This window comes from Alosa pseudoharengus, unplaced genomic scaffold (genome assembly GCF_046254945.1).
Source record: "Alosa pseudoharengus isolate Yale_2024_CS ecotype anadromous, Long Island Sound unplaced genomic scaffold, YU_APseudo_1.1 YU_APseudo_1.1_scf_1, whole genome shotgun sequence".
In the NCBI taxonomy this organism is placed as follows: domain Eukaryota; kingdom Metazoa; phylum Chordata; class Actinopteri; order Clupeiformes; family Clupeidae; genus Alosa; species Alosa pseudoharengus.
The window spans coordinates 36,191,515-36,214,192 of NW_027468564.1; the positions used below are offsets into that span (position 1 = coordinate 36,191,515).

Consider the following 22,678-nt stretch of genomic DNA (forward strand, 5'->3'; position numbering starts at 1 on the left):
AAGCTGAACTGTGCTTAAAATGTTCAATAGGTCTACATGATTTCCTAACAGGCCAAATAAAAAATAAATGTTATATAGCCTAGATATCTGTAAATATTAAAATCGGTTCTATGATTTACAGTTCTATGTAATATGTCATGTTTCATGTTATACTGTTTCATACCGTGATGCAGGTCTGCTGCTGTGAATAGGCTAAATATAACTCATATCATTTTTATGTAGGCTAGTCTAATGTATAGTTAACTTTGGCCTTGGTGCCCTGACGTGTGGCCTTTGTGCCCCCCAGCAAATATGCCCAACTGACCTTGCCCCTAAAATTATGAAATTACAAGTCGCAGTTGTAACACACAGCCTAAGCCTATCCTAATTGTTGACGTCGTCATCTAGGCCTTGTTGCAGCTGCTGATCCTTGGTGACAGTCTGGATTTAGACAACGTAAGCCTTCTTTGTTCATACCACTTTTTTTACTTGTACGCCAAAGCAAATTCGAGTTAAGTAAAAAAAAAAAAAAAGTAGACTAGGCCTAGGCCTATTGTAAAAAAACAAATTCGCAAACTAATCAAAAGCGTGGAAATTATCGTCTCCGACTGAAGCCTAAATTAATCTTTAAGAGTATTTACCACCTCTAATGTCGATAACAACCGTAAATTTGATTTATTATGCTTACCTTGATAAACACCGATGGAAATGGTCGGTCTTTTTTTGTCAGTCGCTCAGACTTACTTTCGTTTTCACCTCTTCCGCGTTTATCACATGACCAATAGCACTTCCCCATGTCAGTGTCAGTCTACTGATGTTAGAGTCACTTCGGTAAAATACGACACACAAGCACATTTAGAATAGGCTAGTTATATCTGTTTTGAATCAATTATTTAAGTTGTCTTTCTGTAAATTGTCAAGATTTTTTGACATACAGTATGATCACAGCCCTAATTTAGCAATGAAAGAATAGGCCCCTGTTTTAATCTGAAGGGGGGTTATTTTAGCTGGGAATTTATATCAATGTCAGATCTGATAAATTGTTCAAATAGCAGGCTGTACTTTAGTATTCAAAGCACTATAGACATTGAAAAGAGGAACATGAATGGCAGCTATAGGGGCAAGACTCCTCAGCAGCTCTGAGTCGTCTCTGTAGCCTTATTAGTGTGTTCAGAGTGACCTACTGCCATTGCCATCTCAGTCCCCTGATCTAAACTCCATAGAAAAACAGTGAGGTGAGTCAAAGAGCAGAATCTGGAGGAATCTGGACAATCTGAGGAGATTTTGGAAAGATGAATGGTCTTAAATCCCTTGCTCTGTATTCTCTAACTTTATGTGGTATCATAGGAGAATATTATGAGCTGTTTTATTGGCAAAGGGAGGCACATGAAGGTATTACAAGCAGGGGTGCCAATAATTGTGGGCGGCCTGTTTTTGTTAAAAATATTTATTTCTTTATGAATTTTTTTCTTTTTTCAGAATAAATTTGCTTCCCTTCAAGGCGGAATTGTTTTCATTGTCAGATTACAATAAATCACCAACAGATTATTTCTTTTTCCATTTTCAGTCAACTTTAGCAGATGTGACAGTAATTATGGAGAGTACTGAGTAACTGTCCACCTGAACCTGAGGGTGCGTATATTCTGGCCACATTAGAGACCCCAAGAACCATACTGACCTTACGTATTGTAGCGTGCTAATTAGAGGTTTTGAATGGAGATTTGAATGGATGTGTCTAACAGGCTCATCATCACACAGGTTTAGGGGCTGTGGCTCTCTCCCACGCTGCAGAGCAGACTTGCCACAGACTACATAGCCTAACGCAGGTGTGGTGCTAGACAGGCCGATTTACCAAATCACTAAGGACCTGGCTTCAATTACATCTCTGGGTATTGTTCTTTGTAAATAGCCCAGCTGAGCTTATCCTAAGTCAACTGAACTGACACATTATCTGTGAGAGCTGAGTGGAGGTGGACGTTGTGTCTCTCAGCAGGTGCTGTGGGGCTGTTCTGTTCATAGCCCGTGTGCTGCTGTGGCAGAGGGGGAAGTGCTGTAGAGAGGAGATGCCTTTGCACATTAATGTTTTCTGAAGATAATAAGAAATTAAAGAACATATTTCTTACCTTTTCCTAGCATGCACATATCTTATTATTCTTTATCTTATTATTCTCTCATTATTCTAAGATGCATAAAACATGTTGAATAATGATGAAAAGTGCACATCATGGTAACAAGCAGTCAGCTGTGTGGCCTTAACATGTTAAAGTGTGATGAGCAGGAGGCTCATAGGAGGTTAGGCTACAGATGCTCCTGTGTGGCCTTAACATGTTAAAGTGTGATGAGCAGGAGGCTCATAGGAGGTTGGGCTACAGATGCTCCTGCTGTTGCAGTTGTGCAGGATGAGCCTGTGGAGCAGAAAGCTGCATGGGAAGCAGCAGCCAATCAGCATCTCTCGCCAGCCAACCGTGCCAGCTGTGCCCGCCTCACTCCCCCCTCAGTGGGCAAAGGTGGAGGCACACCTGGGTCTCTCTCAGTGGACAAGGTGAAGGCACACCTGGGTCTCCCTCAGTGGACAAGGGAGAGGCACACATGGGTATCTCTCGGTGGACAAGGTGGAGGCACACTTGGGTCTCTCTCAGTGGGCAAGGTGGAGGCACACCTGGGTCTCTCTCGGTGGGCAAGGTGGAGGCACACTTGGGTCTCTCTCAGTGGGCAAGGTGGAGGCACACTTGGGTCTCTCTTGCCAGCCAGCCAGTCGTGCCAGCACAAGGTCCTGGGAGAAGGGAGTGGGTGAGCAGACTCTCCTGTGGGCTGTTTGGACTCAGCCTCCTAGAGCTCCTCTAAGGGGCAGGAGAGCAGCAGGAGGCAGAGCAGGAGATGCTCCCTGCACCACAGGGGACAGGTGAGCAGGAGATGCTCCCTGCAGCACAGGGGACAGGTGAGCAGGAGATGCTCCCTGCAGCACAGGGGACAGGTGAGCAGGACATGCTCCCTACAGCACAGGGGACAGGTGAGCAGGAGATGCTCCCAGCAGCACAGGGGACAGGTGAGCAGGAGATGCTCCCTGCAGCACAGGGGACAGGTGAGCAGGACATGCTCCCTACAGCACAGGGGACAGGTGAGCAGCACAGGGGACAGGTGAGCAGGAGATGCTCCCTGCAGCACAGGGGACAGGTGAGCAGCACAGGGGACAGGTGAGCAGGAGATGCTCCCTGCAGCACAGGGGACAGGTGAGCAGCACAGGGGACAGATGAGCAGGAGCCTGTTTGGAACCAAAAGTCCCACTTGTTCTGCTTTAAGCACCATCCTGTTGTTTGATTGGATACTTCCTCTCCCTCCTGCTGGAAGAAATATATTTCAGCTAGGAGAAATATATGTATTGCCGAAAAAAAATATTTTTGAATGATTCAATATATTTTTCATAGATGTGTCTTTATTTTATGAATCAATGCCACATATCTGGAGTAACTGTTAGAAAAGCAATACGCCTCGAATGGCCGTAGATTCCAGTCATTTAAAAAAAAGGGGGGTTTTAGGCACTGTGCTTTGTGTCGTACTTAACAACGTTAGCTGTTCACTGGAACCTATGGCCTCGCCAGGCTTATGGACACCTCCTGCACTAACTCTTTCCTACCTTTGTTAGTGGTAGGTTTAGTCTGAGAATAAAAATTATATTATATTTTATATTTTGATATAACATTTTTTTTTTTTAATTACTAAGTCATTGGCACTATCATTGGCACCCCAAGAAATTTGAACGAAGGCAATGTAAATTAACTAACTCATTTTAAATTAAGCATCATCAATGATTTTCCTGTTTCACTGGGGTGTAAAACATAAGGTCATTCAATTCAATCATTAAGACATTTGAGAAATTAACTTCCTGGAAGCGGACGCAAGGCTGTTTTGTCAGCAGCCACAGTGAGGAAAAGGGAACAAAAATCCCCAAAGAGTTTGGTGGCATTTGGGGTCTCCAAATCCACTGTAGAACGTCACCTCCATGCCAACACACTGTTTGGAAGGTATGCCAGAAAGAAGTCTTTCTCATATTTTCATCACAAGCAAGAGCACTGGGAGTTTGTTAGACGCCACTGGGACAAGAGAAGACAAGAGTGCACAAGAGAAGACCCAGGACTCTGGCAGATGTGGAGAGATTCTGTGTTGAGGAAGGTCCAACAACCTTCCACTGTGTTCTCAGGGCTTATAAAGACATTACAAGAGGAGACTCACACTGCTCTGTTTGGCAAAAGGGGGTTGCACAAAATAGTAAATAATTACAACACACATTTTTTGGAGTACAATTTTTTCCGTATTTGCTAAGGACAACATTTGACAAACAGTAAGGGGTATTTTTTATCAGCCTTTTTTACCCATATTAATAAATTTGCCAATAATTCTGGAAGGGCATTGTAGTCCACCCATCAGCCTATGTATGCGCCTAAGGCTACCAAACACTAACACAACAAGTTGGCATTTGTATCCAACGTCAGAGATCAAAGGCTAGTATTTTAGTGTTTTTGTACAGTAAGAGTCTTCCATAAATAGATAAGTGTTTATAGATCTGCTCTTCCTCTGTGCGTGGGATCTGAGCAGCTACAGCATGAGGTCCACAAGTCTGTCGTGTCTGGCAGTACACAGCCCTTTAATAGAGCTACAGCAGTTAATGATGTGGCCTAATGACTCCAGATGTTCAGGGCAGCATACTGTACACATACACAGGCATGAATGGATGGAGAGAATCCACAGTGCTAAGTTGCACTTCATTGGAAGAACTTCCATGTCACATGCACACGCACACACACACACACACACACACACACACACACACACACACACACACACACACACACACACACACACACACACACACACACGCACACGCACACACACGCGCGCGCGCATGCACGCACACAGACAAAAATCAATTCCCTGTTACCTCTAAACACACAAAGTCACACACAGATATACTCACACACAGAAATGTTGTGTCACACATGGAAAAACACAGAAAATGCTGATTAGTTATTGTGAAGTATAACTCTAATGGACATACATATGATTCACATAAAAGTACATGTAGTGCTACATGAGGTCACAGAGACCTTGACCTTTGACCCCCAAGATCAAAATGGTAACAAATCAAATAGGAGAAACAAATAACACCAAACCATACTGTACATATCTGTAGCCTGTTAGATTGAGGGTTTCCCTGTATGAGCTGTAAACTCTGTGTGCTCTTCATGAGAGGGGGCTTGTACTACAGTATGTGCGTGCGCATTCCGATTTTGTGCCCAGGGCCTGTGCATGGAGGCATAATGACCTTTCTCTCAAGGTGAGTAAAACTAGAGAGCTGATAATGAACCTGAGGAAAAGGAACAGAGGGCATCAGAATAGAATAGAATAGAATAGAATAGAATAGAAACTTTAACTGCCACACAACAATGTTGGTGGTATTTTTTGTAGCTCAGTCCGTTTGGGGGGGGGGGGGGGGGGGTTAATAGCGGGAGGGGATAAATTAAATAAATATAAATAAATCAAATCTTCAGGAGTTCTATTTCTCAGGAAGTCCAGTATCCAGTGACACAGAGCTGAGTTGATGTTCATGGCTTGCAACCTAGAGAAGAGGATGAGTGGATTAATGGTGTTAAAGGCAGAGCTAAAGTCAATGAACATCATGCGTGCATAGGTGTTGCTTGACTCCAGGTCTTGCAGTATAGAGTGAACTCCTAGGTTGATGGCATCTTCCACAGATCTGTTTGACTGGTAAGCAAACTGGTAGGGATCCATCAGCGGTGATACTGTGATTTGCAGATGGGAGAGTACCACACGTTCAAACACCTTCATAGCCACTGAAGTGAGGGCAACGGGCCTGAAGTCGTTGAGCCCAGTTGTTTTTGTTGTCTTTGGGACCGGAATGATGGTAGAGGCTTTAAAACACTGTGAAACTACACTGCTGCAGAGAGGTGTTGAAAATGTCAGTGAAGACAGGTGCCAGTTGATCTGCACAGTGTCTGAAAACAGCTGGGGAAAGCTGATCTGGTCCTGCTGCTTTCCTGGCCTTCTGTTTTTTAAAAAGTTTGCACACCTCTGCCTCCTGGATGACAAAGGGAGAAGAGGAGGAGGTGGGAAGACTGCTGGTGGCTGATTGTCCTCAAACCGGGCATAAAATGCATTGAGTCTATCAGGAAGCTCAGGGTCCTCATCTGGTGGTGAAGTAGACCCTCTATTGAAATTGGTCATCTCCTTCAGACTTTTCCAGACGGACCTGGGGTTGTTGGTGGCCAGTTGATGCTCCAGTTTCAATGCATAATCAGCTTTAGCAGAACGAAGTTCATACTTGGCAGTCTTATACTCCTCCTTGTCTCCTTTCTTAAATGCAGAGCATTATTTCCTGCAAAGTGCAGCAACCTCTTTGGTGAACCAGGGTTTACCATTGCCATATGCCACAGCACCATCATCACCCGTTACTTCACATAGACTGGTCTGCAGTGGACAAGATGGGCCCCTTTAAATTCCTCAGAGTTCCATCACTGAGGACCTCACATGGTCATACACCACAGATCAGCTCATCTAGAATGACCAAGAGCAGCTGGACTTCAGGACATTCCTTCCACAAACTTGCCCAGGTGTTGAGATTGTGTCACCAAACAGGCTGCCAGTGTGGCATGACAACAGCACTGCTCAGGACCACAAGTCCCTCCAGAGATTCATCAAATCAGCAGAGAAGATCACAGGAGCTGCACTCCCAACCCTGGAACTCACCAGCAGAGAGTCTGCAGACAGGCCTGAGGCACTGCCAATGATCCCACCCATCCCATGCTGGTATGTCCATCTGTGTGTTCCCGCTAACTTTGTGACCTGTGGGCCGATGACACCTTATTGGTTCCTCTGTCTGCTGACGTTTCATTGGGGTTCTGCTCTTTATAACTGCACTGTTCCAGGTTGTGAGACTCGGGAACTAAACAAGGCTGAATAGTGTAAATTCAGACAGGCTGTTTCACTCTGTTTTGACCAGATACTGTTCTACAGTTAAGGCCTTAAAGGAACCGTATGTAGGATTTTGGCCAAAACTGGTACTACAATCACTTTCAAAATACTGTAGAGCGGTGTACACCGCAGATGTGGTAACTAGAGCAGAGCTGGCAACCCAGATGCCGAAACACTATTGACTTTGTGATTACTAGATAGGTGGAGGGTGGCAGATCAGGCTAAAACACAAATATGTAAACATCAACATCAGTTGAGGGCTGCAACTTCACTTTTTTAAATGACGATATCCTGGCCGGACTACTGTTGTCAGTGATATAAGTATTTGAAATTAGCATGATTTACTAATGTCTAGTGATTAGTGACTAGCCATTTTATGATTAATTGAATTACATTTCTTACATACGGTGGCTTTAATGTTCTTTTGCCTATTTTCATGTTTTCTTTTAAAAACAGTCTTCAAACACATTCACAGACGTTGTTTCAATGTGTCTATGCCCACAGTGCAGACTCTCTCTTTTGTTGTTGCTGCAGAGCCTAGAAAGGGGTGTGACCCAAACACAGATCATGTACCCAGTTTCCCCAGACAGGTTAGCAGGTGGTCCTGCAGTGTGAGCCGTTCCTGCTGGAAGGACGCAGGACTGGACAGGACATGTGGTTGGGTGAGTTGAACCAGTTGGTGTAATAATGTGTAGCGTGATCCATTTACTGTGTGTGTACTCAGGGATTTGAACATATAAACATATGAATGTGCTGTTCCTTACGTCTTTATTGCCCCCTGTGCTGTGGACATTATTTATGTCTCTTAGTTATTTATGTATCTGGAAGGCGTGCGGTCCTGGTGCCTTACCCAGGTGCTCGTGACTGTAGCCTCAGGTGGCTTGTGGTCGGATTGAACTCTGAACTCTGACTCCTTAGACTTTCTGGTGAAACATTTTCACACAAATATGTTACATTCATACCGTACATGTACAGATATTTTGGAAATCACAACCAGAGGTTCCTTGTGTTTCCCTGAGCGTTGGTGAAAGCAGTGACCCATATGTCCATGGAGGAAGTGAGATGACAAATGCTGTGTGATAATTAGTTAAGTCTTAGCCTTGGCCAGACCACCTGTGTGGAGGTCACACAATGACCCTTTAGATACAGGTTTAGTTGAGGCATTCTGTGGTGTGGTTTAATGTGTTTCTGATTCATCTGTGTGACTTACAGCTGCAGAAGCTTTCAGGACCCTGGTCAGACCCATGAGCACCTGTGATCAGTGGAAGCTTTCTGGACCCTGAACAGACACATGACCCATGAGCACCTGGGATCAGTGGAAGCTTTCAGGACCCTGGACAGACCCATGACCCATGAGCACCTGGGATCAGTGGAAGCTTTCAGGACGCTGGACAGACCCATGAGCACCTGGGATCAGTGGAAGCTTTCAGGACGCTGGACAGACCCATCAGTGGAAGCTTTCAGGACGCTGGACAGACACTTGACCCATGAGCACCTGGGATCAGCAGTGTACAGCTGGGAATCCACTGATGTCTCAAAACTAAGAACAGGTTTTAAATAACACTTCCCACAATGGTCTCAACAGCAGTCAGTGAGGACCAAAGCATCACCTCCCCTGATGTCCAGGGCAGTCCAAGCAGGACTGAGGAAGCAGGAGTGGACACTGGTAGAGTCGTCTGACCCCCCCACCCCACTGTTCTCTCTCTCCTCTGCTGTGTCTCAGAAGCTGGATGAGATGACCCAATGAAGAACAACTGACCAGCAAGATGATGACGTTTCCTCATTCCCTATATGACCTCTCCCTGGGCATTAATTAACCAGCCTCGTCCTTTACATGAGACATGAGTACTGAGGATGGCCAGTCTGTTATCTGGACTTAGTTTATCTAACACACGCTACCAGTGGAGCAGTGGGCAGCACACACACACACACACACACACACACACACACACCCGGAGCAGTGGGCAGCACACACACACCTGGAGCAGTGGGCAGCACACACACACACACCTGGAGCAGTGGGCAGCACACACACACACACACACACCTGGAGCAGTGAGCAGCACACACACACACACCTGGAGAGTGGGCAGCACACACACACACACACCTGGAGCAGTGGGCAACACACACACACACACACACCTGGAGCAGTGGGCAGCACACACACACACCTGGAGCAGTGGGCAGCACACACACACACCTGGAGCAGTGGTCAGCACACACACACCTGGAGCAGTGGGCAGAACACACACACCTGGAGCAGTGGGCAGCACACACACTCACACCTGGAGCAGTGGGCAGCACACACACACACACACACACGGAGCAGTGGGCAGCACACACACACCTGGAGCAGTGGGCAGCACATACACACACCTGGAGCAGTGGGCAGCACACACACACACACCCTGAGCCCTGGATCCAGCACCAGGACACATTTGGGGGGTTACGTGGTCATGGGCACCTGCTCAGTGGATGTGGATGTTCAACCCTTCCACCCCCACCTGGATGCCCACAGGTTTAGGTCAATGTCAAGTGGGTCAAGTATCTGCTCACTGAGAATGCACATGTGCCATACAACTGAACATGATGCCATGCATGCACGAACGCACGCACACACACTCTCATGCACACACACACACTTTTAATTTAATTAATTTATTTATTTGGATTTAATTTTCCTATGATTTACATTCTGTTCCTCTTTGTTATATACACATATCAAACCAAAGACATTTTAGCCAATTAACCAATTACATATTTCATTTACTGTATTATTAAAATAAAAGGACTCCTCTTCCCTCCCTCTCACTCTCAAGCATATCAGAATATATAAAATAACGGTGGATTAACACTCCCAGCCCTGAGAAAACCTGTCCACTCTCACTGTATGTTCATCTTTTAAACTTCAGAACACATACAATATACGAGGTTCAAGTTCAAATTGTAAGAAATTCAACAGCATCTGATATCTGACGTGTTTGGTCTGGTTTGGCTACTTAAATAGAAATTGATTGAAACACAGAAGGAAGGGAAGAAACACACACACACTCACAAGCGCACACACACACAAAAAACGCACAGACACATACTCACTTGCAAACACAGACACACACACACAGCAACAACAGAGATTAGAATGATGCAGCACAAAAGAATCCAGAAATAGAACACACAGACACACAGAGAGAGAGGGAGAGAGAGAGAGAGAGAGAGAGACACACACAAATACAGGGATCAGGGACAAATGTTGGACAGGACAGGTCAACACACTGACACTCACAAACACACACATACACATAAACAAACACACACGCATTCACACGCACACACACACACATATACATATACTCTCCCACACACATACGAACGAGTGTGTTAACAGGGGTGTGTGACTCTCCTCTCCTGCAGGATTAGGAGGTCATGTGATCTGGCAGAGGGACACTGAGGAGCTGGAGTTAGGCACCCAAAACCCAGGATAGAGGGGCTCAGTGAATGTGGAGTGGAACGTGTGCAGGTGGGTGAGTGTGTGAGAGGAGACGCTGTAGAAGGACAGAGTGCCTGCTGGCCAGTCCAGGTACACTCCTACTCTGCTGGAGCGGGAGGAGAGGGCAGGTATGGCAGTGCTCTTATTATTGTGCAGGGCAGAGTAACTGTTACTAGAGCACTGCAGACTCCAGGACTTGGCATTACGTCCAAACCTGCTGCTCTCCCCCTCCCCTTTCCTCTCCATGCTTTTATAGGCCACTGCTATATTAACCCAATCACCACTCCACTCAGCCTCCCAGTAGCAGCGTCCAGACTGACCCGCGCTGACTAGACTCTGACCCAGACTGTCACATCTCTCTGGGTGGTGTCCAGACAGACCCTCTCTACACAGCACCTGAGAGTAGGAGTTAAATCTCTCTGGGTGGTCAGGATACGGCTGGTAAGTCCCCCGTGTCACCTTTCTGTTCCCCTCAGAGAGAGAGAGAAATCCGTATGCTGTGTTTGGGTCCAGTGTGAGCTCACAGGCATCTGCACACAAGAGGAGAGGAAAGAGGAGAGAACATCCTCATCAGAACATGGGGTAGGAAAGGGCATGTTAACAACAAACACACACACATACACACACACACACACACACACACACTGATTTACTGATTATAGTGTGTGTGTGTGTATGTTTGGTGTGTGTATGTGTGTGTTTGCTGTGTGTGTGTGTGTGTGTGTGTATGTGATGTGTGTGTCTGTTTGTGTTTGGTGCGTGTGTGTGTGTATGTGGAGTGTGTGTCTTAGTGTGTGTGTGTGTGTGTGTGTGTTTGGTGTGTACAGTGGGTCCCTGTTAAGTTTGGACGGGTTCCTTCAGGAATCACGATCCCCATTTTCTCGGCAGAAATGGCACAAACTGCAGTTGACACAAACAACCACAAGGTGTCACTTGGGTGCCACTACTATTTTTGATGCGACTGACTTACTGCTTCCATGACGCAGCGGGGGCACGGGAACTTAAATTGATCACGGTAGTTTAAGCTTACACTTGACAAAACATTCTAATATGAAAATGTAGATGCAATTGTTGTAAGATGGTGCAGCTTAAGAAAGCACCGTGCGCAGGGATGGAGAGAGAGAAAGCAGAGGGGATATGTGTGTTAGAACTTAGATGCGTGTGGGAAAAGTAGACGTGCTGTTTAGACTGGAGCGAGTCATATTCAAAATAATGCAAAAAATAAATCCGCAGATAAAACCAATTATCCTCATTCATTGCAACCGCAGCATGCCTGCTTGCCGAAGTTCCAACGAAAAAGATATCAAAGCAACAAGTGTTTTTTCTTTTCTTTTTGAGCACGTCCGAATCCCAGGACATAACGCACTGGACCTTATAATAGGCTCGAGATATAATTCCAAAGGGGGCAGATAGGGGCCAACTGCACTTAACACTTAAAAAGATTGAACGAAGCTTCCCGAAATTTGAAATTGCGATCAGTGACTGGCATCGGGTGAACAAAACTTTTCGAAGTTGAACAGGCTATTAAAAACTATTTGCGCACCTCAATGTCACAGGTAAGACTGGGCTCTCCCTTCTATGAATTGAAAAAGACGTTATGCTACCTGCAAACTGGCCTATGATTTCATTGCTGAGTTTGCGGCAAAGCAAGATATGGCGAGTCAGTGTCATTTATTTGTCCATGTTAGCCTACAGACCAGTTTCCATCTTATCAACAGTTTGAATGTCGTGTGTGTTTCTGCTCATTGACAAATACCGTTCAGCACAATGATTCATGCCCAATTAATTTCCCCTGTTAAAGTGTTTGCCTTTGTTACACTATTTGGTTTCGTGATGTAGCCTATGATAAACACCATATGGCCAAATATGTGACTCAGCTAATGTTATAGGCTATACAATTTCCCCTCTTAAAGACAAGCAGGTGTAGCTTATTAGACTAGGCTACTATTAAAATGCACCGACGGTAGCCTTGGCTATGTGTAAAGTAAGCTATCGCATGGTGTCATGCATGTAAGTTCATGCATCTGTCAAGTTCGCACAGGGCCTCGCACCCCCGCAGCTCCTCCTAAGATAGCGAGGAAAAAGTTAAAATACGCGATAAACCCGGGAAAAGTTGACAGGTTTGTTTCGGTCCCAGTGATTATTTGTGAAATTGTGCAAACGACAGCCTTTTCAAGGCATTTCAAGGAAGGAGTCGTAGCATGCAAGCTCCCAAATTGACCCAGTAGCCTACAGAAGGCATCAATAGCCTAAATTGTTGGGACTGGGTCATGCGTTTTTTCTCAATCACTTTGGAGGGTCATAGAAAAATTTCTTGCTGGCGAGGGAGGGTCACGTCTTTTTTGACTAAAGCTCCCAAAACTCCTCCGGTAGCCCCTTAAATAAATAATGAACAGTCCCTAATTGATTATAGCCTGTAGGCCTACACCAGCAATTGTTGAACATTTACCTGTACAGGACAGTAGCCCAGCCTAACAAGCAGATGTTGCAAAAGACATCAAAAGACGCAATTAATCAGAAATAAATAATGTAATCTGCATCGCTTTATTGAACAAACTGCAAGCAACAAGAGGGTTGAGTTCGCTGTGAGGCCAAACCCAAGAGCAGAGCCTATCTGTTAAGGCACTCGATAGGTTATAACGAGCTGTGTGCGCCTGGAAAGACAATAGATGCTTTCTGAATAGCACAGCGAAGACGGCTCTGGTCATCCCATACCCTCCCCCCACTTCCTGTAGCCTACCATTATGACTTGTTGCCGTTTTGGGAGTTGGGACATTAAGCTTTTTCACGTTAAGCCCCCCTCCCCCACCCCTTCTTTCACAAGCAGTGTGGAGCGCGGGGCACAAAGTAACACTTTCTATAGACAAAGGAGGGTTCTCCGCGCTTCTGTCGTTTGGCCACAATCCGTTGCAACCAGGCCAGGACAGATATTTTAGAGAGAAGGAGAGACGCCGGTGCAGCTCAGATGTCTTCTTAATTTTTTTTATTCTTTAGTAAAAGGTGCAGAACATTATTAAACTTTGACTAACGTTTCGATGTGTCGATGTTTTTGACTAACGAACATCGAAACGTTAGTCAAAGTTTAATAATGTTCTGCACCTTTTACTAAAGAATAAAGAAAATTAAGAAGACATCTGAGCTGCACCGGCGTCTCTCCTTCTCTAACACTTTTTGGCTTTGGCTAAATATTTCTAAAATCATTTGAGTTTCACTAGTCACATGTTTTAACAAGCAACACTTGTTATTGAACTAATAACAGACGTGTGTCAAAAATTGACTTTATTTTCCATACGGAGAAATAACATATGCAGAGTCTAACCAAGGTCAATCTTGCCAAAAAAGCCCTCAAACCTGAAAACACATGAGGCAAAAGTGCAAAACATATTACACGCATATGCGCACGCATTACACGCACACGCGCATATTTTTGTATTGCAATCATTGTAGCCTACAGTTGTAACAGCGCGTAACAGTCGTTTTACTCCCCTGATGCGCTCATTATAAAGAACGTTAAACGTGTCCCAAAAACAGCTATCAATTAATCACCAAACGTCTTATAAACAAGTATTGCCAGGAGCAACACCATGAAAAAATGATAACAATAGGCCTAGGCCTTTATATGGCCCTGCTCCTGCCTAGATTCGAACTCAGAACTGCCTGAAAGTTGCAGACCTGTTCTGGAAATACGTGCATTAACCCACTCGACCGTCAGACAACGCTATCTGCTTCGAGTAGGCCTATCAACAAAACGGACTTCATAGCTGGCTATGCCAACCATCTTTCGTTGAAACTCCTTGCTCTCACTGAGACTTGGATCAAACCAGAGAACACAGCCACCCCGGCTGCACTCTCCACTAACCTTACACTATCCCACACCCCTCGTCCATCTGGACGAGGAGGTGGGGCGGGTCTGCTGATCTCCAACAAATGGAAATTCACCCCGCCACTGCCTTCAAACAAATATGTCTCATTCGAATTCCATGCCATCACAGTGATCGCCCCAGCAAAACTCTACGTGCTGGTCATCTACCGCCCTCCAGGCCAACTAGGCGACTTTTTGGACGAACTTGACACTCTGCGGTCCTCCATCCCTGAGCATGACTGTCCGCTTCTTGTTCTCGGCGATATCAACATCCACTTAGATGCCCCAGGCTCAGCGGACTTTTTGGCCCTGATCCACTCCTTTGACCTCAAACTGGTTCAAAGCCCACCGACACACAAAGCTGGCAAAGAGCTTGACTTGATCTTCACTCGGAACTGCAGCACAGACACCCTCACGGTGACGCCTCTCCATCTTTCTGACCACTTTTTCATCCAGTTCAACGTCAGCCTGACAGAACAGCCTCCGGCTCCTCAGCCGATGGTCACGTTCCGCCGCAACATCCGGAACCTGTCTCCAACGCACTTTTCCTCTGTGGTTGCCTCCGGTCTACCTCCACTCAACACCTTCTTCTCTCTGGAGGTTAATGAGGCCACAGACTCGCTCTGCTCCACACTGAGCTCGTGTCTAGACGAGCTGTGCCCTCTTACCACAATGCCAGCTCGATCCAAACACTCTCATCCATGGCTAAATGATACCCTCCGATCGCAGCGCACCAAACTCAGAGCCGCGGTGAGGAAATGGCACAAATCCAAACTAACTGATGACCTCAAAAACTACCAGACACTCCTGACCTCCTTCTCAGCCAGCATCACTGCTGCTAAGACAGCTTTCTACAATGACAAAATCAACAGCGCTACAGACACTCGAAAGCTTTTTTCAACCTTCAAATCGCTACTCAACCCTCAGATGCCTCCTCCTCCATCCAGCCTTACTGCAGATACCCTCGCCTCATTTTTTACAAACAAAGTGGCGGCAATCAGCAGTCAATTCTCTACATGCCCACTCAACGCATCTGACTCAGATACCGCACTCCTACAACCTCTAGGGACTGCTAGATCATCTTTTTCAGCATTCACGCCTCTCTCCGAGAATGAAGTATCTAGACTCCTGACATGCAGCCGTCCTACCACATGCTCGCTGGACCCTATACCTACGAGCCTACTTCAGTCCATCAGCCCGACCATCGCACCAGCTATCACACACGTGATCAATGCCTCGCTAACCTCCGGCACATTTCCAACAGCGTTCAAAATGGCCCGGGTAACACCGTTACTTAAGAAAGCTTCTCTCAACCCTGCTCAAGTCGAGAACTACCGCCCTGTCTCACTCCTGCCTTTCCTATCCAAAGGCATTGAACGAGCAGTCTCCAAACAGGTCTCTGACTTCCTTTCACAGAACAACCTTCTGGATCCAAATCAGTCTGGGTTCAAAAGCGGCCACTCTACCGAAACGGCTCTGCTGTCTGTAACAGAAGCATTAAAAGAAGCCAGGGCGACCGCTCGGTCATCAGCACTCATTCTGCTTGACTTATCGGCTGCCTTTGACACGGTTAATCACGCATCCTTCTCTCTATACTCGCTAACATGGGAATCTCCGGTTCTGCTCTCTCCTGGTTTGAATCCTACCTCACAGGACGCTCGTTTAACGTATCATGGCTTGGTCAGCTATCTGCACCTCACCATCTCACCACAGGGGTCCCCCAGGGCTCAGTACTGGGCCCCCTTCTCTTTGCTATCTACACCACCTCCTTGGGACAGATTATCCGTTCGCATGGCTTCTCATACCACTGCTATGCAGACGACACACAGCTCTATCTGTCCTTTCCACCTGATGACCCCTTGGTTTCAGCACGGATCTCGGATTGCCTCTCAGACATAGCTATATGGATGAAGGCACACCACCTCCAGCTGAACCTCTCAAAGACTGAACTGCTGGTCCTCCCAGCTAAACCTACCATACACCACGACATCAACATCAAATTTGACTCCCTGTCTGTTTCACCTACCAGGACTGCAAGAAATCTAGGAGTTGTTCTCGACAACCAACTAAACTTCTCAGATCATGTTGCCTCAGTCGCCCGGTCATGCCGTTTCGCACTCTACAATATACGGAAAATCAGGTCTTACTTAACTCAAGATGCCACCCAACTTCTGGTTCAGGCAATAGTCATCTCACGACTCGACTACTGCAACGCCCTCCTGACAGGTCTCCCAGCCTGCACAGTGAAACCACTTCAGATGATCCAGAACGCGGCGGCGCGCCTGGTCTACAACCAACCCAAGAGGGCACATGTTACCCCACTACTCATCCAGCTACATTGGCTACCTATGGCGGCCCCCTCAAATTCAAGGCTCTAACGCTTGCCTACAAAGTAGTCTCCGGTTCTGCTCCCACCTACTTGAATGCCTTCATACAGACATACGCTACCTCCAGACCGCTGCGCTCCTCAGACGAACGACGTCTAGCTCTACCTCCGGTACGCTCAGGCCAATCCAAACTTTTCTCATCTGTTGTTCCTCGTTGGTGGAACACACTGGCAGTTCCTACAAGGGCAGGGACATCCCTCTCCATTTTCAAAAAACTCCTGAAGACCCAGCTCTTTAGAGAACATCTCCTCTCATAGCAACACTTACAACAAGTCTTGCTGATCCTAGCACTCACCAGCCGTCTTAAACGGACACGTAACTGTTAAAAACAGCACTCACTGATGCACTTATTCTTACTGTACTTATTCTTATGTTTTTTAAATTGTCCTAATATTGTTGAGAATTGCTCTAAAACTTAAACTGTTTACCATGTTGTTAGTCGCTTTGGTTAAAAATGCGTCAGCCAAATGTAATGTAATGTAATGTAATGTAATATATTGGGTAGGACTGTAGCCTACACTGGTTGTAGACCGTCTTGAGTGACCGAATTCGTTTTTCTTTGTCATATGAATGCTGTCATTTTGTTAACATTACTGTTAAGGAGATGCTGTAGGCAAAGTCTATATTTCAACCTCGTTAGTGTAGTAAAAAAAATCAGAACTATTCACAAGGTTTCTGGGCAGCATATTTATGTTCTGTAGCAAGCGAACTTCTCATGACTACCGACAAAGTAGCCTACTGCCAGCTGACGAAGCTCTCATTTTAAAACATTACTGAGAGACAGACACTGTACAATCAAGAAATCTTGCCACTGAATCCAAAACTATGTTTAACATTATGTACAAAGCTTAGGCTACAGTGGACTAGCATGTTGCAGGGGCTGCTAAAAACACAGAGAAACGCACTGAAAACTCGGCCAATCACAGCCCTTGCTGTCTGGTTCAACAGTGGAACGCCACAGCGGACTATGCTGCCCCCAAGCGGCTGCAGTTGTACTTACATTTCACCATTCACCATGATCGTGAATGAAGTGTCAATTTTTAACTGGGACCCACTGTATGTGTGTGTGTGTTTGCTGTGTGTGTGTGTGTGTGTGTGTGTGTGTGTGTGTGTGTGACTGTGTGTGTTTGTTGTGTCTGTGTGTGTTTGCGTGTGTGTGACTGTGTGTGTGTTTGTTGTGTGTGTGTGTGTGTGTTTGGTATGTGTGTGTGTGTGTTTGTGTCTGTGTGTGTGTTTGGTGTGTGTGTGTGTGTGTGTGTTTGTTTGGTCTGTGTGTGTGTGTGTGTGTGTGTGTACATGTTTGGTGTGTCTGTGTTTGTTAGGTGTGTTTGTGTCTGTGTGTGTTTGGTGCTTGTGTGTGTGTGTGGTGTCTGTGTGTGTGTGTGTGTGTTTGGTATGTGTGTTTGGTGTGTGTGTTTGGTGTGTGTGTGTTTGTGTGGTTGTGTGTGTCTGTGTTTGTGTCTGTGCGTGTTTAGTGTGTGTGTGTGTGTATATGTGTTTGGTGTGTGTTTGTGTGTCTGTGTGTGTGTGTCTGAGACAAAGAGGTTGTGTGAACGTGTGTGTGCGTGTGTGTGAGACAAAGAAGTTGTGTGAACGTGTGTGTTTGTGTTTGTTTGAGTGTGTCTGAGACAAAGAGGTTGTGTGAACGTGTGTGTGCGTGTGTCAGAGACAAAGAAGTTGTATGAACGTGTGTGTTTGTGTTTGTTTGAGTGTGTGTGAGACAAAGAGGTTGTGTGAACGTGTGTGTGCGTGTGTGTGAGACAAAGAAGTTGTGTGAACGTGTGTGTTTGTGTGTGTTTGTGTGTGTCTTTTACTTGCTGTGACTTATGTGTATTTACCTGCTTGCCAATGTACACACAACTTAATGCTTCCATGTAAATCATATAAATGTGTGGGTGGGATTTGGGTGTGTCTACATGTATATCTCTGACTTTTATACAAACACACATACACATCCATAAACACACACATACACACACATGTTCACATGCACGTACACACACACACACACACACACACACACACACACACACACACACACAATGTAATGCATCATGTGTATGGCTTTTTTCAGGAAAAGTAAAATCACTCACATTTTCTCAGTCCTGGTTTAATCCTGCACTCTCCTCCATGGTCATACCTTTAGAAGGATGAGAGAAGAAAATACAGTTTTGACACAACACTGAGTTTAGTATGAGATGTGTTTATTATGAATTGAGACAGTAATATACTGCAGAGTCTCTATATCAAGCAGGATATTTCTCAAGAGTAGCTTCTATGTAAAGCAAAGTGACTTAGGGAGGGATGTAGTGTGTTGGTGTGTATTTCTTGTATTTCCTACACAAACACTCAAACTCAAATTTCTCAAGAAATATCAACTCCCTGCATAAATGCATAAATGCAAATAAATGAATAAAAGATACACACAAGTTTTTCTACACCACAAACACACACACACAAAAACAAAAATACATGCTCTCTCTCTCTCTCTCACACACACACACACACACACACACTTCCAGACTTCCATTTTCTTATCAACACATCTCAACTCACTCACACAATTCTTATCATCATTATATCGGGGCAGCCGTGGCTACGGTTAGCGCTTCGGACTTGTAACCGGAGGGTTGCCGGTTCGAACCCTGAGCAGTAGGAACGGCTGAAGTGCCCTTGAGTAAGGCACCTAACCCCTCACTGCTCCCTGAGCGCCGCTGTTGTAGCAGGCAGCTCACTGCGCCGGGATTAGCGTGTGCTTCACCTCACTGTGTGCTGAGTGTATTTCACTAATTCACGGATTAGGATAAAGGCAGAGACCAAATTTCCCTCAAGGGATCAAAAGAGTATATACAGTACACTTATACTTAATTGTTGCAGCAGACGCTACTCGAACGAAACGCTTCAGTTACGCGCCTGGTGTAGCTCAGCCCTTACGGCATGTAAGTGGTCTTTATTGCCCCCTGTGCTGTGGACATTATTAACGTATTTAAATGATTCATGTATCTCTTTATTACCTACTAATTTTTCAAAGCTTGGTTCTCCTTCACCCATCAGTGGGTCACTGTGCAAGCTGTGCCTAATCATCTTCTGTAGTATGGGCAGACATGGTTGCCCATCTTGTGTTATGAATTCTAAAACTTGCTTTAAATAAAGTGCAAACTGTTCACAAGCCTCATGAGTTTGTAAGTGGGGGATTGCCTTTTACCTGCAGTACTTAAAGGGCCACATCATCCCCAGTTTAATATGTGGGAGGGAATCATCTGGAAACGTGAGAGAATATCCAGTCTCCACACAGAAAGCTCTCCAGCACAGGACACAGATGGATGAACAGCTCCACCAGCTCTCTCCTTCCGGTCCCACATCAACAACATCACCACCTCAGAAACATCTCACGACTCCGGCCTTCACTCACACATTCAGTAACTGAGACACTCATCCATGCCTTCATCACCTCGCGTGGACTGCCCACCAAGCCCCTTAGAAGATTCCAATATGTCCAGCTGCCAGGGTTCTGACCCACACAAAGCCCTGACAGCATGTCACTCCCATCCTCCAACAGCTCCACTGGTTGCCAGTCAAGCCACGCATCACCTACAAGATCCTCCTGCTCACCTACAAATTTCTCCATGGACTCTCAGCACAATACCTCACAGATCTCCTCCACCCCTACACTCAGTCACGTTCCCTGCGGTCATCTGACAGGGAACTGCTGGCCACCCCCCGCACCAGGTTGCAGACTCTTGGGGACAGGGCTTTCTCTGCCAATGCTCCTCCCACACTCTGGAACAGTCTACCACTCCACGTGCACTCTGCCCCATCCCTCTTCAAAAAGCACCTCAAAACATTTCTTCAGTAAGTCTTTTGACAACTAGCCCCTCCCCCCTATTTGTTAAGCGACCTTGGGTACCATGAAAGGCACTACATAAGTCCAAGTTATTATTATTATTATTACTAGAAAGTCATATTGATTGCCTTTTACCTGCAGTACTTAAAGGGCCACATCATGCCCAGTTTAATATGTGGGAGGGAATCATCTGGAAACGTGACAGAATATCCAGTATCCACACAGAAAGCTCTCCAGCACAGGACACAGATGGATGAACAGCTCCACTAGAAATCAACTAAGATGTAATACAGCTCACCTCAACGTCTCTAGTTTACAGCTGGGATCATTCAGTCTGTCTGTGAGCTCTCTGACACCTGAGGCTCCTGGGTGATTGTAGCCGAGATCCAAATGTTTCAGGTAGGAGGCGTTTGATTTGAGGGCAGAGGACAAGAGAGAACAGCCCTCATGTGTGATGAGGCAACCAGACAGTCTGAAACAAGAGATGCTCTTCAGTTTGACTGAAAATCCTTAAAATGTCACCATTTAACATGTCACCATTAAGTGCAGATCATTGTCACCATTAAGTGCAAATCATTATTAACAATATTCACAGATGTACAATTTAATATTACACACAGGCACACTGGCGTTTTTTACTATATGGTGGGTAAAATAGTATATTACATAACATTCCTAATTACTGACCTCAGTGTCTCCAGCTTGCATTGTGGATCTCTTAGTCCAACACAGAGCAGCTCCACTCCTTCATCCTGCAGGTCATTGTCACTCATGTCCAGTTCTCTCAGATGGGAAGGTGTCCTTTGCAGCACGGATGCCATAATTTCACAGCTTGCTTTAGAGAGGTGGCACAGATTGAGCCTGTTTCAAATGAGAGTGGAAGGTCAGTCTTTGAACACTGGACATTTTCAGGCCATCCTTCAGCACCATGAGGTCACTGTATCTCATGAGCATGGACACAGGCACAGATGTGTGTAGCACTCACATTATGTACACAGCAGGGACATGGACTGGAGAAACACTACATTACACACTCTGCAGTCATGCAAACAACTTGTTGTTGTTTTTGTTGTGGTGGTGGTCTTGTAGTGTCATGTGGGCAGCAGGAGTGATTCATGTTCCTAGGGGTTAACTTAACTAAAGGCAAGTCATTCCTGACTAGTCTAAATGCATCTAATTGACTTCTCTTTTCCACTATTCTTAAATGCTTGTATCAAGGTCAAGGTTCCTTTATTAGCTCACCCAAGGGAGACATTTGTTTTGGATAAGGGGTAAGCTGCCACAGCCACAAAAACCAAACAAGCCCAGCAGAGGTTTTTTTTCCCTTCAGCAGTTGAGGAAATTTGGGGTGGCCTGTAAGGGAATGTTGCAGTTCTGCCGAGCCACCATCGAGAGTGTCCTCACCTTTTCTGTTACTGTCTGGTATGGCAACTCTACTGTCCAGCAGAGGTTGCAGCTGGACAGGATAGTCAATACACTAGTGATGTAGTACTCGAGTCCGGTCTCGAGACCAATTTCTGCTTTCTCGGTCTCGTCTCGGACTCGTTCCTTCAAAGACTCGGTCTTGACTCGGTCTCGGACCACAGTGGGAGGCGAAGGACTCGTAATTTCAGACCGAGTCCTCGAGACCAACGCATTTTTTATGTTCATATAAAAAAACAGACAACACATAACAACAATAATAATAAAATGCAATGTTGACCGGCATTATTTGAAAATGACATCCCATGGTGCAATGCAAAGATACTGCCGTCAGAGCCGTTTATTTATCTCTATGGCTCTGCTGCCGGTGAGTGTCTGTAGGTCAGCATAGTCCATATTAAGACGTTAAGACTGCTCCTCTAAACAATTCCCAATCTAGCTTAGTCTGTAGGCCTAACTGTTAATTATTAACTGGGGTGATATTAAATTCTGAATATTAAAACTGAATTTTTTTTATGGTCTTGGTCTCGACTCGGTCTCGACTCCTAAAGGACTCGGTCTCGACTGTATTTGAAAACCAACAGACTCGGTCTCGACTCGGTCTCGACCCTTCAAAGACTCGGTCTTGACTCGGACTCGGCATAGGCGGTCTCGTCCCCATCACTACAATACACGGCCTCAAAAATCATTGGCTGCTAACTCTCCCC

At 45.7% G+C, this 22,678-nt stretch overlaps 1 protein-coding gene and 1 pseudogene across 1 annotated transcript in view; both read right to left on the reverse strand.

The window, feature by feature from the left end:
* The window catches only part of LOC143127112 (NACHT, LRR and PYD domains-containing protein 12-like), a 53,157-nt gene extending 52,422 nt beyond the window's left edge, over positions 1-735 (reverse strand). Inside the window, exon 1 of the mRNA XM_076288420.1 lies at positions 668-735. The gene's annotated coding sequence lies outside the window, so the exon portion shown is untranslated. The remainder of the gene's footprint in view (positions 1-667) is intronic.
* An 8,923-nt stretch (positions 736-9,658) lies between these two features.
* LOC143126776 (uncharacterized) overlaps positions 9,659-22,678 on the reverse strand; it is a 132,197-nt pseudogene continuing 119,177 nt past the window's right edge.